General features: G+C 39.0%; 1 pseudogene across 1 annotated transcript; it reads right to left on the bottom strand.

Moving 5' to 3' along the window:
• Positions 1-2746: 2746 nt before the first annotated feature.
• On the bottom strand, positions 2747-13094 carry LOC113410961 (uncharacterized; annotated as a pseudogene). Its single transcript, XR_015748565.1, has 5 exons — positions 12318-13094; positions 7702-8093; positions 5212-5514; positions 4281-4447; positions 2747-3171 (listed from the first exon to the last, which is right to left on the bottom strand). The product of XR_015748565.1 is annotated as an uncharacterized LOC113410961 (transcript).
• Positions 13095-13615: the final 521 nt, after the last annotated feature.

Raw genomic sequence — 13615 nt, 5'->3', positions numbered from 1 at the left:
CTGGACTTTGGTAGAAATATTATTTTCTGAAGTTTAGTTTTTAAACAATTAGGAGGGATGAGGAAGAGAATAACTAGTCCAAGTCCTTAGAGAACATTGATAGGATGGGAGGCACATAGGTTTCTGAAGGATCGCATGCCAAAGGGTAGGTGTCATGACAAGGTAGGCATACTTCTCAGGTTCCAATATTGTAAATGGCACTATTTAATCAAAGAGACCCAGAGTGTGCCAAATATACTGGCACATACTGGCTAAGTTGAAACTATGGGAAATTCCTGAAGTAAATTGGCCCTATGCCATGTAGGGCATTACAGGTAACAATTGCCTTGAACTGCAGTCAGAAGCAGACTGGCAACCAATGCAGCTGTGGAACAGAGATGCCATATGACATACTAAAACACGTTCATCATTGCCCATGCCGCTACGTTCTGCTCCGGATGGTTCTGAGTTATTTTAAAGGACAGCTCCATGTAGAGTGCATAGAAGTTGAGCCTTGGATTGACACAGGAATAGATGGGTGACTATCTGAAAGGACACAACTTGCGCACTAGATTGAGCTGAGTGAAGTCCCTTCCCCCGTTGCATATCCTGCAAATAGAGAAGTGCTAGCTCATACAAGAGTATGGCTGGAAGGTCCTTGAAGGTCCTTCAGGGGGCCCTAACCACTCAATCTTGGAAGGATTAAGGCAGTCATTTCCTTCCTATCTAGGCCCACACAGCCTCCAGGTACTCAGCCAAGATCTTGGCAGCAACACTTGGATGGTTTGGAATTGAGAGATATAATTGGATATTGATATATTCAAAGTCTAATTACATTTGCAGTGCTGTAAATTACTCAGAATAAATCTACTTAAGTAGGTTTTTCTTCCTCATCCTTGAATATAATTTACCTTTAAACAAACTTCTTCAATATGTTTTTAAGGCCATGAACTTTGCTGTGCAGAAAGCAAGTCATACTGTACTGATACTTTATCATAAGTACATAAACATAATGCACAGTAGGGCTACTATACAGCTAAGATGTGAAGGATCACTAAATTGTAGCAAAAATTTTATATTGTGTATCGTCTTGTTGCCATCTAGTGGCTATCTATTTTTGTAGCCTGGATCTGATAGCTATACCATAACGCATCCTGCAATGGCAAACAGATTTGGTTGCAATAATAAGAGTTCCTTTTATCTTGATTAGTGTCCCACCCTTTCTAGCTTCAAAGGTAACCACTGAAAGTGATTTCTAGTTTCTTGCCAATGAACAAAATTATGCCTGAGCCTGGAATTAATAAAAATTAACCCACAGAAGCTATCAAAGCTTTCTGTCACCTTCAAAGGGATCTATAAGGACTTGGCACATTGCCCACTAATGCTGTTAGAGTCTACTTCTTGTGAAGTGAAATCTTGAGTACCATTTTGTACTAGCCTCAGGGAAACTACAACACTAAAGGAGACAGCTGAGCTTAACAGAACAAGTAGAAAATCCTTTGCAGATTTGCCTAGGAATTCCTTGATACATTTGAGGCCCATCATCATTGAAGACCTTCTGAGAAATAGCCTAGTACAGGGACAAGAACCCTTTTTGCAACTGAAGGCTCTTTTTATTTATTTTTGGTTCTGAAGACCATAGAAAGCATGGGAGTGATGCTGAACGAAAAAAAATCTCAGCTAAAATCACTGGTCTTGTTTTCAGAAGAGAGCTGTTGGTTTTTAGAAAATTAAGCTTAATAAAAATATTTGGGAGCTAATGTCATTACATTTCTGACATAAGAATATTATATTATTTGGTGACTTCCTGTCTAATGGTTGTGGGGAAAATAGGAGGAAGGAGTGTTAGGTGTGTTCACTGTCTTTAGTTACTTATAAAATAATAAAGGGAATTAAAAAACAAAATAAGGTGATCTTGAAATGAAGTAGCAGACCCGTGATGTTATAGGCTGGTTAAGAATTGACTCTTGACGTTCTTTCATCCTGCAAAAGGTCCACTTGACATTTAGAGATTCTAGTACAGAGTTCCTAAATAAGTTATCACTCTCCGGCTTCTCTATTCTCCATATTAAGGCTTATATTTAGTATATAAACCCAGCTTGTACATGAAAACATAGCAGCTTTTGAATATGATGAATGACATGAATTGTCTAACCTTTGACAGAAGGTGAAGAGGAAGAGAAGGGAATGCATGTGGCAAATTTCAGATGTTCATGCCTTCCAAATAGCCAGGACTGTTCGAGCTTGGTAAATAGTAGCACAGAAAGCTAGATACAGCTTTCAAACAGCAGCACCAATTAGAGTTATTGCACAATATTATTGTTCCAAGCATTATCAACAATACTGGCAGGATTAAACATATACTTAGATAAAATACTTAGAATGACAAAAAACATCTTGTGTGCCATCCCTTAGTATTAAATAAAGAAAAAGCAGAGGGAAAAGGTGCTCCAGTAGCAATAGTCAAGACTATGCAGCGGGAATACTGAATACCATTAACTGGAGTAGAAGATTACTGCTTTCTAACTTTGTCTCAACTTGCTAGAGATATTTGCACGGCCCCGTACAAAAATGAATGCTGGACTAATTTTCTTAGTATAATTCAGAGGGCCCTGATTAAAAGGATGAGATCACTACTTCCTTCTGGAACACATTTTAAATCTTGATAAAAACATGAAGTGTAATTCAAAGAAAATAAGAGAGCCAACTTGATATCCCAGTCACACTTTGGTTGAGTTTCCATTCTCAAGAAACACACCATATTCTATATATTCCATATTTTTTACTTTTTGTAAAAAGAGCACCCCATACAGTGTATTTTTTCAGAATCCAACAAGCCTATCTTTGATAGGAAGCCAGCATTTGAAAAGATTGCATTTTTTTTTCTCTAACATCGCATGTATCCAGTCACAGTAAATGAAGATGTATTGAGAAAAAGGTCTTGGTTAAGCTGATTCTCAAAAATAAGAAAAAAAGACAAGCATTTTTTTAAAAGTAAAGTTATTTGACTTGCAACTCTATAGTTATTTGCAGGTCAGTATAGCAGCTCCAAAATTGCAGAGTTGCTCCCCAGCTGGAATCCTTTACAAGCTTTGTAGCCTTTTAATAGGTTCTGTTTGTTTGTTTGTTTGTTTGTCTTTCAATTGTTTAGTAGCTGTAGAGGGAAAGAGGTGTGTCTTCCATCATGTCATCCTGTAAGAAAGAGAAAAACTTAATTTTGTGCTAGCCCAGACATTAGTGAGAGAAGTCTAAGACATGCACTATACATATTCTTAGTGACTTCTGAACCATCCCGTAATGAATCTGAGCGTCTGCCATCTCAAAGAATTACCCTTTGGAACAGGCAGACTAGGCAACTAATGTTAAGGTACAGTGGCAGTGAGGCCATATCCCAGACCAGATTCTCATGCTTTTCTCATGATGAGAAAACTACTATTGTCAGCTGTTCGTCCGAGATTGAGGGGGTGAACGATAAGATATCAACTCACTCCTGTAGCTTTAGTTAGGTTTTTTATTCGTCTTCCACACCACCACAATAGGTAAGAGCGATCAAATTATGTTTAAAGTCAGCTCTGGGTTGCAACAAAACCCAGAGCTGTATTTATACTTGTTATACTTTAGATAACAATATAATTACTATAACCATCTTCACTGCCTAACATCCGTCATCCTTAAATTAAAGAAACATGGTAACTGCACCTTTCCCCTGCTCGAGGAGCCCATGTACCCTCATTTATTTCTTATCATTATTACAACATCACCCCCTTGATATCCAGCCATGAATCATTATTATTACACCACTCCTTGTCAGGAAGCCGATGTTAGTTATTTGACGAATATTCATTATAGCATCCACGTGGCAACACTAGGTAAGTGAAAGAATTTGGTCGTATCACATCCTGGCTGTCTCGGCTCCAGTCCGTTCTTTATTGGAGTCGTGACACTATTAGTTCATTAAGCTTGAAATGGGGAACTGATTTAGATAGCTGCCATGATGTCAACTTTTAGACTATTCAAATAAGGCTATTCCACTGATTTGGAAAAACTCAGCTCTAGCTACAGACATAGCAATCCCTTTTCCTTCCTATCTCCTTGGGTATTCACTAAATATGTTTGCTATTCTCAATACATAATCCTTTACCAATTATATTTGAATGCTGCTAAGGATCGGTTATCAACATTTGCCTTTCTACGTACACATTGGTATTGTGACCTTTGCTCCTCCCCTTCAAAATTGTAGAATTCCTGTTCCCATCTAGAAGAAAAACAACAAAATGGGTAAAAACCCAGCAGATGCTCACCATAGGCAAGTCCTGGAGACGTCTAAACCGTAGTCTACTACTACGTTGTCGATACCTCAAGAAACCCAGGAGAGTCAGAATCCCTACTGTCACAACAAAAATTACAACAACAGCAATCACCAGGGGATCCTTTCCTATTGGACTGACTACTGGTATACTGGGCAGACCTGAAAGCAAGAAGAAGCAGTAAAATGTAGATCATCTTTTAAAATTATGAAGGTTCATTCACCAAGTTACCTGTTTTAACAATCAAAGGAATACATTCAGCTGCATAACCCAAATCCAGCATTGCATTTTATATTATTTATACAAACTTGCAGAGCCTCTCCCAACATGGTTTTCCCCCAAAGGAATTCCTAGCCTAATTTGGAGATGTCAGAGACTGAGTAAGTGATTTTTCCCTTCTTTTTGCAGAGTATATGCTTTGTCACTGTGCTATATATTTCTTCCATAGTTTTATCCAAAATTGGGTTTAACTATTTCTCGGTTCTCACCAACCCATTCAAAATCTGTTGTTCCCTAGATCAGGGGTCCCCAACCACTGGGCCCTGGACTGGTACCGGTCTGTGGATCATTTTGTACCGGGCCGCAAAAAATGAATAATCGTGATTAAAATATATATAAAAATATGTTTTTGCTTCCGGGTGTCTTATTTTGAAAGACAAACACTTCCACCCTCGCCTAACTTCCCGTTTGACTCTTTGGCGCGTATTTATCCTACATCAGCAATGCAAGCTAGCCCTTGCAACATGAGCCAGAAACAGAGTTCACTGGAGAGTTTTTTTGGAAAGGGTAAGTTACGGGTTCATCGCTTATTTATTTACTGTTATTGGAACCTTCACGCCCCTACCCGGTCCTTGAAAAAGTGTTTCTGCGTGAAACTGGTCCCTGGTACACTGCCCTAGATGAGACAAAATTGCTAAATGTATACCTTGATTGTTTCCAACATCAAATGCAGTTGTCTTGTGTTCATGTTTAGTTGGTTGCTCTGTCTCTGCTGATAGGATTTTGTGAGGTAAGAGAGTAGAGGAGGCAACCTCAAACGTTACTGATCGAGAAGTATTGGATGTTGTTATTGTGATCACTTGTTCACCAATAGTAGTCCTTGGAGATGATGTGGAAGCAATAGCGTTCTCTTCTGTTAAAACTTTATGGTCCATGACTGGTGGAGTATTTTTTGCTGGCCCCGTGGTAATGAACGTAGATGATTTTGGCTGGGAAGCAGCTGAAGTTCCTGCAGAGAAACATTTAACTGTCAGTAAAGTAAAGGTGTGTGGGAATCCTAGCTCTACTTAATACAGAAATTAAAAAAAAATCTTACTTTGGCCAGATCTTTTCTGAATGTTTCTACAGTTCTAACATAAATCTTGGTACCGTTGTTAGCAAATCTAATCTAAATTATGTGAATAAAGTAGGTCCACAGTTAAGACTCCAGTCTTGGGAGCAGGTTCTATGAAGATAACTGGGGCACTGTGTTGCTCAGTTATCAGGAAAGAGTTTGATGCTATTGGACCTGAGAAAGCAGGTAGGCTCCTCATGACTGTGAACTCAGGCACCTCTGCATTGTTCACACACGTGTAAATTAACCTTCGTTTGTGCCCCCAGACAGCTGCAAAGTGCTGCATGCAGGTGCGCAGTGTTTGAAAAGCCTCTATTTCCCTGCTTTTTCAACCTCAGCTGTGCCGCGCAAAGCTGAGGTTGAAAAAGCAGGAAACAAAGGACAGGTAAGAGCCCGGGCGGGCGGGCAGGCGAAACAGCAGCAAACACAAACCAGTTCTGTGTCTGCTGCTCTTCAGAGCTACCGGCTCTATAGAACCGGGCAGAACCAGTAGCATCCCATCCCTGGACAAAAACCATGAACAATGTTCAATGTTTTGTTTTTACTGGCTGTGTATTATAGTTTTTATAATGATTTCATATACCCTCTGGAGCCATCCAGAATTCTGGAGCCCTGCAGAATTGGCGTAAAGATGAGTGGCTATATCAATGTTTTAAATAATAAATAATAAAATAAAATAATTGATATGTAGCTGAATGCAAGGTGCTAGTAGTGGTGAATTCTTTCTTGAGTGAGGAAGAATTTGATGTCTCATTTGATGTCACAGCACTTTTACATCCACAGACCCAGAATTTGCCAAAGAATCCATGACAGCATTACTACATAGCACACAACCAACCTAACCAAATACGCCAAGATTGAAATACCTAGAATCATGAATCTTATCAACCTCTGCCTAACTATATACAGCTAGTCAGGTAGTCCTTGACTTACAACAGCTCATTCAGTGACCATTCAAAGTTACAATGGCACTGAAAAAAATGATTTATTTATGACCATTTTTCACACTTATGATCATTGCGGCATCCCCATGGTCACATCATCAAAATTCAACAACCATGTTACTAACTTATCAACTGCAGTGATTTACTTAACAAATGTGGCAAGAAAGATCGTAAAATGGAGCAAAACTCACTTAACAAATGTCTCACTTAGCATCATAAATTTTGGGCACAATTATGGTCATAAGTCGATAACTCCCTGTACTTTCAGTTCAACTAATAAATATATCAACAAATCAAAGGAACACACACGGGATCACCACTTTCAGGAATAATAGTAGAGACCGTAATGCAATACCTGGAATCAATAGCATTCCCATATATATATACAACTCAAATATGGATTTGATATGTAGATGACAATCCTGTCACAATCAAAAAGTGTCAACTAGAGAATACACACGAAACCATTAAATAAACTTCAAAGGAATAAAATTCAGGACCCCATAGTTCAACCTTGAGTTACAAATTTTTCCCTTCTATCGGTAACATATTTTTTAGAACGCCGAGGCCACAGAAATAGTTGACCATAACGCTGCAAATGTAGGGTTAGGTTTTTTTTTAGCTCAGATGGTGTTCTCTTTCTTTTTTTCCATTTTTGGAAAATACAGAGTACCTAATTGTAATCTAATATAATGTTTTTACAGGTTGTGATTGTGAAGATGAATTAGTTGAATCACCCTGGCCATATTTATTAAACTACCTACCATTCAGGGGTTGGATGCTACCGGTTCTGCCCAGTTCTATGGAGCCGGTAGCTCTGAAGAGCAGCAGACACAGATCCGGTTCTGTGATTGCTGCTGTTTCGCCCGCCCACCCACCTGGCTCTTACCTGTTCTTTATTTCCTGCTTTTTCAGCCTCAGTTGCTTTGCACAGCACAGCTGAGGTTGAAAAAGCAGGAAAAAAGAGCTTTTCAAATGCTGCACACCTGCACGCAGCACTTTTCAGCTGTCCGGGTGGCACAGCTTAAGGTTTTTTTACATGCGCATGCAGCAAAACATAGTCACCAAACCAGTAGTAACACCGGTTGAATCCCATCCCTGCTACCATGATAAATTATTGATCATTGCCCAGTCTTACCTTGGGTCTCCTTTGATTGCAAAATGTCTGTAGCCTTAGTGCTGGCAGTCAGCAAGGATGTGGTACTGATGTATCTTCTGTCATCATCCAGGCCAAACGTATTAGATTCCGGTAAGTTTGTAGTTGGAGTAAGAAATAAAGAAGGATCAGTGCTACTATTAGAGGCATTATTTGCAGTCTGAGTCTGTATCCTTGCTGTGGTATTCAAATATCCAGGTGTAGTAGTGGTCAGATAATCCGGTTGACCAATGCTGCTGACACTAACTTGTAGGGTACTTGTGATAGCATCTCCCTACTAGTGGCAGTGGCTTGGAAGCTTCTAGCCTCAGTGTGAGGAAGCGTGAACGGAGAAACTGCGCTGGATGAAGCAGATGATCCATTCTTCCCATCTCCTGGGTACAGGAAAAACAAACAGGAAAACACAATTTGGCAGCATCCTTACAATGTATGTCTTTCCCTAGAAGATCAGCTAGAGAAATAAGTAGAAAAGAGAAGAAACAGATCCATATCCAAAACAATTGCTGTGAAAGGGACAGCGAATTGGGGAGTGAGTTCTTTTCTAACCGAATTATTTTCAGAAGTTACTACAGCTGACATGTTTTGTACAACTGAAAATCGCCTTGCTCTAATAGAGGAAGCTTAATAAAGTAATTGGGTAAGATTGTGTAGAGATCAAACTGTATGTGATCATCACTGTCATTTTCATGGATAGAATTCAAGGGGTATCAACAGAATTACTGCATCATGAATCAACTAGAATAATATTTTCCCTGAGCTATGCTTGCAGTTTTGCAGATTTAACTATGTTTTGGGCTGTTCTGATTTCCCTAGAAAAACTGAAAATAAAAGAGACCTTTGTCATGTAAAATGTTGCTTGGGGGAAGGGTGGACACCACTTTCAGATTTTTGGAGCATCCGATCCAGATTTCGCAAAACAGACTATCATTGCTCTGAAAGACATAAACTAGACTTTGATTTGAGAGTGGAAAAAGGGAATTACATGCAACTCGTATTAATACAAGTAGTAGTTGGCACCAGGTCAGTTTTGCCTGGGCTTAGAAACTAGGCAGGACTGGACTTGATTAGTAGTTAGATGAGAGCACTAGGGAATGCCAATTTTTTTTATTAGGCAGACAGAAAACAATACACACACAAAACCTGGGTGTGCCTATTTCATTCCAGATTAGAACATGCAGGATTTTAGATTAAGTACCATATTCATTCAGGTTTTCTCTCTGGCTTGAAAATAATATTTTGTGTTGCTCTTTGCCCACCTTATTGACAAACTTGGGATCGGAACAATATTATGATCCTGAACATGAAAACTGGGACATAGCAGTCTTATAGGTATTAGATAAATTAATAGTAATAATGAACCATTCACAGCAGCAGCATCCTAGAGATCACACACAGTGAACTTGTTTCTTAAAATTCCTACATTTACATCCTCAAAAAGTTCTTAATCCTGTGTTCATTTGAAGAAATCTTTCTTTCAGTTAAATACATCATCTTCTATCTTCAGAAAAAGGTTCCTAAAAATTTCCAGATAATAAATGCTCTTTACTGATTCACTTATTAGCATTCTTTATAAATCTTTCGGAGAAAATATGACAATGAATTAAACCTTAATTTGGTATCATTGTAACTTTTAATATCCAACAAAGTTTTTGACTATAATATTTTTAGGAAAATGAGATACCTCTCTGAAGAATCTTTATCTGAGACAGCAGATGACAGGATAAAATCCTCCATCTTCTCCTTCCCAAATGTAAATTGGGAAGTTCACATTTCATAGTCAAATGAATTTGAAATCATACATATGCAATATGAAGGTAAACACACTTGACTTTCTTGCATGACTGTTATAAAGATTACTGCAATTAAAATCTGAAAGTGCCATAAACATGAAATTGCTAACGGATACTTCAGAATTTCCACAGAATCTTTATACTGGGAGGAAACGCACAGCACCTGCCCTTGGCTTAGACATCAATATTTTCTCCTAAAACTGAAAATATAATTCTTCTCTTTCATTGCACTCTACAACCAGCAAAACGAACATTAACATCTAAACATGTTTACATTTTTAAAATTACAATGAAGATGTATCACTTGAAATTTAATTTAAAACATCAGCTTTTGCTGAGCGTGTTTTCAAGAGAAATTACATTCATATATTTATGGTGCTACTGCCTTTTCACTTTTTCCCCTTTTCCCTAATGCAAAGAAAAATCAAAATGCTTAATCTATGATGATTAATTTACCTTTGCTACAATCTTGAACTTCTTCAAAAGAAAATCCAACTATGCCCAATGTAATTTACTTCTGGGGACAAATCTAGGGCACTTAATAAATTAATAAATCTAGGGCACTTGTGTCTTAGTGTGGGGGAAGATACACATTAATTTTGTGGTTATTGTTGAAACCTCAACTTTGGGCATTTTGACATTCTGCATAATCATTAAATTGATAGAAGCTGTACAACTCTGATTTATACCGTGTCATTCTTAAATAAAGAATCTGGCAAGATAGCAGAAGTATAGTCATATGTAACTATTTTAACCTTAATCAAGAAACATTTGTGATGAAGATACATAATTGCAAATGAAAATAATCTTTTCATTAATATTTATATCTATATTAGCTAAAATGTTCAAATTGGTAATTATGTTATTAATTCTTATGTATCTCACTATAAGTAGTGAACATAAAAGGAAATACTGTTCCACCCAAATCTAAAATCTCAGTTTACAAATTATTTATATAAAGCAACCAAAATAATAAAGTCACCCAAAATATCTCTACATTTACTCTATTGACAAATATGAATTAAAATATCAGTTAAGTAACTCTTAATCAGTTAAATAAAAATGCACTCATCTATTTGCATATAATTTAAGGTATAATGTTTGTAACCTTACCTTAAAATGGCTAGGGTGGGCATGTCAGTCTGGCATTTGTGAAATGAGACCTTGAACATTTGCATAAAGTTCTAAGCTTACCAAACATACAAGAATTAAAGTATTGAAGTGGCATACAAATCAGAGTAAATAAATCCATGAAACTGAATTGTTTTTAAAAACATCCTCTATATATCTACAGGGATAGAGATGCTAATTTAATTGATACTGTCAAAGTATGTATGAAGTACAACACTGTATTTTGGGATGCAGCCAGTCTGGCTCTAACAAAATTATTTTGATGTGTTCTCAAAATCTCTATCTTCTATAGATTTCCCTCATGTTATGGACTCAGATATTAAATAAACATATTACTCTGTTACCTAGTTAATATAGGACATATAAATACCATTATAAAAATGCTATGGTCTTCTAAATGGCCTGAAACAATGATAAAAAACTGCTTTATAAGTAACAGTGCCAGGAGCCATAGAATTATGAGTAGATAAGAGAGGGAACAGTTCATTTGTCTTCACCCATGTGGTCCTTTTGCTTTTCAAATCAGTGCTAGGAAGCTTGGATTTAAAGAAGCTCTGAAGTGATTGTCACTTTGAACCCCAAAAGAAAGGCCCTTAGAAGCCTGAATTCCCACAACATGCTTAACTTGTTTACTGGGTTCTCCTTAAACATACTTATAAGCCAATCAAACAGGTTAAATTTACATAACATGCTAATACATATACATATGCACAAAATCAAAGTTTGTGAGTTCTGAGGCTAGGTATGTAACTGGTAAGTACAACTGCTGGATTTATAATTGACCCAGATAGGTGCATTGTACAAATACACCTCTTTGGGCAGAAGTTTCACCTTCCCATATTCCATCTTATTAAGATGTCCTGGACCCCCCAAATCTTCAATCTGCAATCAGGAAATGCTTTGAAGAAAATATTCTAACTCTGCAGCAAATGCACCGAAGAAAGAAAATTGTGGCTTCCTAGGTAGCAGACGTAAAGAAAGCTAGCAAGCAAAAAAAAAAAAAAAAAGCGAGTGATGAGATTCTGCTAAGTAGTGTAGATAAACATATAACCTGAGTGGGGAAGAAAGAAAGCCAGGTTTTGAACCAGAGATCCCACCCAAACTGTTCTGAACCTGGCAGTCTACTTCTTAAATATAGGAATAGACAGCATTTCTGGGTGTATTTCAGAGTGTGTTTCCCAAACTACTGTTCTGATCAAGCCTTATTTGAGTTCCCAAATGCTGTGGTGGTGGACGTGGCAGCTTCAGCTCTATCACCACTCACTTGGTAAACAACAAGCCCAACCAGTGGTGAAGACCTGCATCAAACCTGGGAGCTTCAGCCCTGGGGACAAGAACTGGCTGCCAGTCCTAAGGAAGGACACCCCACAGCCCATCACACTGTGAACTAAGGGAAGCCTGAACTTCTAGCTGGCCAATGAATGAGCTCCTCCAGGAAATTTAGGCTGAAAGCGAAACAGAGAGAAAGGCTCAACGCAATGCCTTCTTAGACAGCAGAAACTTTGGCGCGTCCAACCCAAACTGGACGGGCAGAGTCGCCAGGGGGAGGTCTGCCAGGGACTTTTGCTTTTGCAATGGCTTCTCGGGTTCCTCAGGAGTCTGGGATACTTCCAACCGCGCCTGCTTGCACCCGAGACCCGACCCTTTGAGAAGGGATGGAGCGAGCGACGCACGTACCTGGCAGAGACAGGAGGCTTCCAGCGAGGAAGCAACAAACGGCCGTGAGGTTGTATAGGGAGCGACGAATTCCCACCATGGTGGGCCGGCCCTAGCGGCGATCGGTCGGGGCAAGGGAAGGAAAAAAAGAGAGAACCGGCGCCCCCGGCAGCGTCTCTAAAGATCTGGTCCTGGAGGGTGAGTCACTGCCACGTGGTTCATTCACAAACACAAGGAAGGGACTAGTCGGGGCGTGTTGCGGCCTCCCCAACTCCTGACAAAACAGCCCGGGTTCTTCAGTTGTCCCGCATCGTTCGCAGGGCCCCCTGCGAAAACAAAAATCTACCCCACTGACTGGGGGCCGCCCCCTCTCCCAGCTGAAACTCCGAAGCCGATGCTTTCTCCGCAATTGACCAGAGTTTTTCTAGAAGAGCAACAAGAGGAGCCGCCGCGAAGCGTTTGCCTGGTTGGTAGCCCAACACTCCGTCCCACTGACAAGAGTCTGGGAACAAACCGGCGGCGCTTGCGGGAACAGCTCCGCCCCTTCACCGTCGGAGCCGGGGGGTCAAAGCAGACCATCGTTTCCTCCGCGATAGGGACGGAATGAGCTTTGAGAATCTGTTCAACGTTCATCCGTGCTGGCTGAACAAGTCTGGTTGCCCTGCCTGGAGAGAGAATCCACGAAGGAGAATCCAGAAGTAAAGTCCGCAGATCTGAAAAAAAAAGTCTCAGATTATATGTTTACCTTTTCTGAGCTGACACGCCGAAAACCAATATAATGCTTCATTAAAAATAGCACCTAACAAGTTTACTCAACTAGGTGGCAGCACATAGCTCATCCTGAGAAAAAAAACCAAACATTGTCAGAACTTTAATGAATACATTTGTGGCTGAAAGGCTCACTAACTGGCTAAAACTAATCCATTTGTCATAGAAAATGTAATTTATTTAACCCATTTAATCTCTGGGTAATTATTAAAATCAAGCATTCCTTTGCATTGAAATATAATTATATGTATAATGAAGGGCAGGATTAATTACTACTAATTAATAGAATTGCCAAAGGCAAATAAACTTGACTGTAAGGCAAATTGCATTCTGAATACAGAAACCTGACTTTTTGGAAAAATATGCATTTTGGCTATTCTGCTATACCAGATTACAGATTAGTTTACAATAATTATTACATCAAAAGCATAGGCCAATATGAGCCACGATGAATCATCATGTGCCATGACATCACACACAATGCTGCAAATTGTATAATTTGTACAGGTACCAAACCTCATAGTATCCTAAGAATTACAACTACTCTTAAT

Source organism: Notechis scutatus, chromosome 3, assembly GCF_049901735.1.
Source record: "Notechis scutatus isolate UNSWTSFEM ecotype Mainland chromosome 3, rNotScu1.2, whole genome shotgun sequence".
In the NCBI taxonomy this organism is placed as follows: domain Eukaryota; kingdom Metazoa; phylum Chordata; class Lepidosauria; order Squamata; family Elapidae; genus Notechis; species Notechis scutatus.
Note: the sequence above shows the minus strand (reverse complement) of the source record. Positions and strands in the feature narration are given on the sequence as shown.